General features: G+C 42.2%; 1 protein-coding gene across 1 annotated transcript in view; it reads left to right on the top strand.

Annotated features, from left to right (window-relative positions):
- The first annotated feature begins 20 nt into the window (after positions 1–20).
- Positions 21–5551, top strand: part of Ncoa3 (nuclear receptor coactivator 3) — a 120111-nt gene continuing 114580 nt past the window's right edge. The window contains 1 exon segment of the mRNA XM_010626279.3: positions 21–57. The gene's annotated coding sequence lies outside the window, so the exon portion shown is untranslated.

The raw sequence follows: 5551 nt of genomic DNA, 5'->3' as shown, positions 1-5551 counted from the left end.
GGTGGCTGCTGCTCTGGAGAGGCGCTGCGGGGCGCGCCGGGTGTGGAGCGCGCTGAGGTAGTTTCGGGGTGTCCGGGCCAAGCCTCTTCCCCTCAGCCTTTGGGCAGCCCGCGGCCGGCTTGGTGGCATCGGGCTCCGGCGTCCGGGGGGAGGGTCCGGCGCGGAGAGGTCCCCCGAGGAGTTTGGGGGGACTGCAGGGGCCTGCTCTGCCCTCGGGTCTTTAAAGTTTTGTCTCCCGCTTGCCTTCCCCTGCCCCGGGGGCTGCTCTTGGCGGCTCCCCGCGGCCCCTCCGCCGCTGCCTTGCTCCTCGCAGCTCCCCGGAAGGACTGGGCAGAGTCGGCGGACGCCCGCCCGCCCGCGCGCTCCCTCGGGCTGGATGCTGCTGGGTTTTCTTCTGCACCCGGACATTTAAACCGGACTCAATACGAGCGATCTGTGCAATTTCCATTTTGGGTTCGGGTGGGTTCTCGGCAGTTTTCTCAGTCAAGAGGCATCTTACTACCTCTGGTGTGAGTGAGGGCTGGGCAGTGGCGAGTAAGAAGTTAGGGGATTGAATTTTGGATTTGGTCGTGTTGATTTTTTTTTTTTTTTTACCGATTATTAGTTTTTGTCTTTCTTATCGCCGGTTTTATTTGGTTAATTGATTCAATTTGTAATCATTTAAATGGCTTGCATATGCCTTAAAAACAAGCCATGAGTCGTTGGAGGAAGCGTAGTTGCTTGCTAGGTAGTTTGAGAGCATCGAGGGTGGAGAATTGAACCAGAAGAGCAGTTGTGAGGCACAGGGCATCTTGCATCTCACTAGTGAGTGGTTCAGCATTCGCATGGAATGACACGGAAGGTAGGAGATTCTCTCCAAGTTGAAACTTTTTCCCCCCAAATACGAAGAGTTTTTTACAGTTCTCGAGCAAGCGCTTCAAAGCCAACCTGTTTTTGTTATTAAGCTTGTACCTTAAAGAAACAGGAAGGCGAGTACCAGCTGTCTTGCTGCAGTGGTTTTAGCTAGAGTTGAGTGAGATGAGTGAGAGTGGTAGTGTTGAGTAAGATTGCTTTATCTCCTTTATTTTAATGGTTGCCCTCAGATCCAACTAACTGATCTGGCTGCAAGAAAGCTTCAGTATTTGTTGCGGCAGGTTGTTTAAAAGACGACTGGGGTAAGGGTGGAGGAAATCATAGATCTTAAGAGAATGCTGCAAAAACTGAATGGAAGCCTATTAGTTTGTGAACTGTTTTTTAAAAAAATTTCAAATGGCACAATCGGGCATGGCGGTGCATGCCTGTAATCCATACACTCCGGAGGCTGAGAAAGGAGCATGGTAGGGAGTTCAAGGCCAGCCTGGGCTACTTAGTTTAAAACCAGCCTGAATTGCATAGTGAAACCCCGTCTCAAAATTTTTTAAAATAAAAAATTACTGTTTGATTTTTTAGACTAGGTTTTGCATGTGATAACCCAACAGCAAAGGTACAAAACATTGAAAAATGAGTCTCTTCCTTTTAAACCCTCCAATTCCTCTCGGAGGCAGTGACTAGTAGCATTTTCTAGAATACCTTTCATTTTTGGTCTAAAGATTTTCGTTTGAAACACACTCCTGTAGGATATCTTATGCAGGAAAATAACAGGAAAAAGGTGAAATGTGGAAATAATTGTTTTCTTTATATAATCTTTAAAAAATGTTGGTAACATTAAAAAGGCTCTTGTGAGTTTACTGGTTATGTTGCTTTATATACTAGTGCTCTTACAGAAATGATAATTTGTGGTTCTGTAGGATAAAGAGCACTGCTAGGGTTCATTGTATGTAAGATGAAGCCTCTGTAACATGTAAAGTGATAGCACTATACCTCTTGTCACTGGAGGTTGCTTCAGGTTCTGCATTTAAATGAGTAATAATCTAAATTGCCTGTGATCCTAAACTGTAGGGTATTTTATATATTGATAGGAATGACTTAATTGCCTCCTCAGCTTAAAAAAACAAAAAAAACAAACCAAAAACCAAAGGGGCCTATGCCAGCTTTTGGCTTTTTTTTTTTTTTTTTTTTTTTTTTTTTTTTTTTGAGACGGTGTCTGGAAGTTCATGCTGACCTTGAACTGACCATTTAGCCCAGACTGGCCTGGAACTTTAGCAGAGATCTTTCTGCCTCAGCCTCCCAAGTGCTGGAATTACCGGTGTGGGCCACCAGAAGTACATTTTGGAGTTAGGGATTGTAGAGTAAGTGGAAGGCTGTCATTGTTTTTAGAGCGGTTAGAAAAAATATTTCTACCAGAAAATGCCCCAGAGGATTTGGAAATACAAATTTAAGTATAATTACAGTTATAGATAGGTAAGTTAGAGGCTGGGGATGTAGCTCAATGGTTTCACCTCCTGCCTCACAAGCACAAGGACCCGAGGTTCGATTCCCAGTATCCCCCCCCCAAAAAAAAAATCCCCCCCCTTGAAGAGCCAACATGAAAGATTTCTATTTTAAGTTTTCAAATTTTTTGGGGGTAGGTGGGAGATGATAAAGGGCTTTGTGCATTCTAGGTAAGCAATCTGTCGCTGAGCTGGATTCTCATTCCTTTTTAGCTTTTGAGACAGGCTCTTGCTTGAGTTACTACAGCTGGCCTTAAATTTGTTATCCTCTTGCCTCAACTTCCCAAGTAGCTCAGATCCCATGCACCTGACAAAAATAGTTTTAAAAATTTACTGTTTGTTAAAGAAATGATATACAAACTATAGATTATTAGAGATTATATGAAATGTAATATGTATTTATAGCAATAGGGATATTTATGGTAACATTTATGTATATATTTTATATATATATAGATAGATAGATACATACATACATACATACTTTTTTTTTTTTTTTTGCTACTGGGGATAGAACTCAGGACCTTGTGCTTGCCAGACATGCAAGGGGCCACAGAATTCAATCCCCAGCCCCATATGTAATAGATATTTAAAGGATATATTTTAATAGATTTACATCTTAGGTACTGGGGTTTGAACCCAGAGACTCAAATGCCAAGCATGTGCTGTATGTACCATTGGACTACACCCACAGTCAGCTTTTATATACACGTATGTATATTAGATACTGGGGATTGAATTCAGGGACTTTGCACTCAGCTATATCCTCAGCCCTTTTTATTTTTTGAGACAAGATCTTGCTAGGTTGCCCAGGTGAAACTCAAACTTCTGATCTTCATGCTTCGTCCTCCCTCACTGGTGGGATTACAGGTGTGTGCCTCCATGCTGGGCTAATTTTGCTATCTTTTGAAAGTGCTTATACTGAGTTTTTCTCATATAAAAATTATGTCTGTAAAGCACCCTCACATTCAAAGCCAATACAAATTCATTGAATAAGGAGCGAATGTACTGTTGAACCTTGGACCCTTTTTCTAGAACAGTGGCAGTGAACCTATGGCATGAGTGCTGCAGCTAGCGTGTCTGTCGCTATGTGACGGAAGTTGCGCCTGCAGCCAAGCATTGGATAACAGTTGTTTTTTTCTAAACCAAAACCTCAGTATTCAGGTTTAATTGCAGTATTGGTACTTTGTGATAAATAAATGGGTTCTGGGTTGTAGTTTGGGCACTTGGTCTCTAAAAGGCTTGCTATCACTAGTCTGGGAAGTGTGTAAATAAAAAGTTCTTGAATGCTTTCTGTTTTTTTTTTTTTTTGAGACAGGGTCTCACTGTGTAGTTGTGACTGACCTGGAACTCACTGCGTAGTCCAGGCTGGTCTCGAACTCACAGTGATCCTCCTATCTCAGCCTCACAAATGCTGGGATTACAGGCGTGTGCCACCATGCCCGGCTTTGAAATGAATGCTTTCTAATGCCTTGAGGACTGGTCTTTTGAATTAAATGTGGTGTATTCCTGTAATCCCAGCACTCTGGGAAGCTAAGGCTGAAGGATGGAAGGTTCAAGTCCAGCCTGGGCAGTTTAGGGATTTATTCATTTATTTTTTTGGTACCAGGGATTAAACTCAGGACCTTGCACTTGCAAGGCAGGTAAGGTGTCACTGAGCTAAATTCCTGGCCTGAAAGATGTTCTCAAATGACTACTTTCATCATATTAGAATTTTGCTAATAGTCAGCATTGTGGCACATGTCTCTAATCCTAGCATTTGGGAGGCTGAGGCAGGAAGACCAAGGCTGCCCAGGGCTACCTGGTGAGTTCAAGGCCAGCCTGAACTAGGTAGGTAGACTTTGTCTGAAAAAGCAAAAACAAAACAACAACAACAACAAACCCACAAAAAAAGGCTGGGGATATGTAGTTCAGTGTGAAGGCCCTGGGTTCGTTCAATCAATCCCCAGTCCTGCAAAAATCTTTTAGTTTGGACAGTAAGGTAAGAAGAAAGAAAACTTACCATCTACTGTTCTATTCTTAATTGATTGTTAACACAGTGACTTTAGGGCTCCTTCCTATTTTTTTGAGAAAAGATCTCTATGTAGTTTAGTCTGGTCTTGAACTCACTGTGTAGTCTAGGCTGGCCTCCCAATTTGCAGAGCTCTTCCTGCCTCAGCCTTCAAGAGCTGGAATTATATTTATTTAGTCTAAATTTCAAACCTTGGGCTCGCGAATGGAGAATTTTATTTTTTTTTTTTTGGTACTGAGGCATGTGCTGTGCCACAGAGCTTAATCCCTGGCCTGAGAGTACTGTTTTTTTGTATGGGGATCGCACTCGGGACCTTGTGCTTGCCAGGCAGGTGGCAGAACCACTGAGCTAAATCCCCCTGCCCACCAAGAGTACTTTTATTATTTTTTTTGGAGAGTACTTTTAAAAACTTTTAATTTATTGCTAGTTGAGATTGAGTTCAGTATATCCTCTTGTGATTGTCTACATTGCAAACGACTATAATTTATTTAGTTGTTACTCTTAATGCTTCCTCGGACTAGAAGAATAAGAGTTGTTGCTCCGGTTTGAAAAAGTACTGTAGTCATACATTAAACCAACGTGTACTAGTTTGGTTTGAATTTACTATGTCCATCCCATATTGTAAAATAATTTATTTTGGTACTGGGGATTGAATTCAGGACCTTGTGCTTGCCAGGCAGGTATGGTGCCACTGAGCTACATCCCTGGCCCAAAATATTTTATTTTTGCTTATTGAAAATTAATATTGGAAATACTATGTTTTAACGTTTTCTTTTTTCTTTAGGTGGATTGAAAAGTGTTTGTTGAAAAAAAGGCATTTGTTCAGCTTCTCAGATAGTTTTTTGTTTTTTTTTTTGTGAGAGGGGTTCTCATCTATGTAGTTGAGACTGACCTGGAACCCATTATGTGGCCCAGGATGGTCTCAACTCAACTGCGATCCTCCTGCCTCAGCCTCCTGAGTGCTGGGATTACAGGCATGTGCCATCAGGTCCGGCTCTCACATAGCTTTGAGATTGAGTGCTGTGGTGAAATATTGGCATTTTCTCCCACTTTGAGTGCTTTTGGGAAGTGGGAAGGGGATTACAAGTGAACATTTAGCAGTTGGAGGACTGGCTCTGCAGTGAGATAAACTCCATCAGTTTGTCATGTTTGCTAGGTGAGTACATTTGGTTCATTTTTTTTTTTTTTTTTT

The sequence above is a fragment of the Fukomys damarensis genome, unplaced genomic scaffold (genome assembly GCF_012274545.1).
Source record: "Fukomys damarensis isolate Sample0158 unplaced genomic scaffold, DMR_v1.0_HiC HiC_scaffold_22, whole genome shotgun sequence".
In the NCBI taxonomy this organism is placed as follows: Eukaryota; Metazoa; Chordata; class Mammalia; order Rodentia; family Bathyergidae; genus Fukomys; species Fukomys damarensis.
Note: the sequence above shows the minus strand (reverse complement) of the source record. Positions and strands in the feature narration are given on the sequence as shown.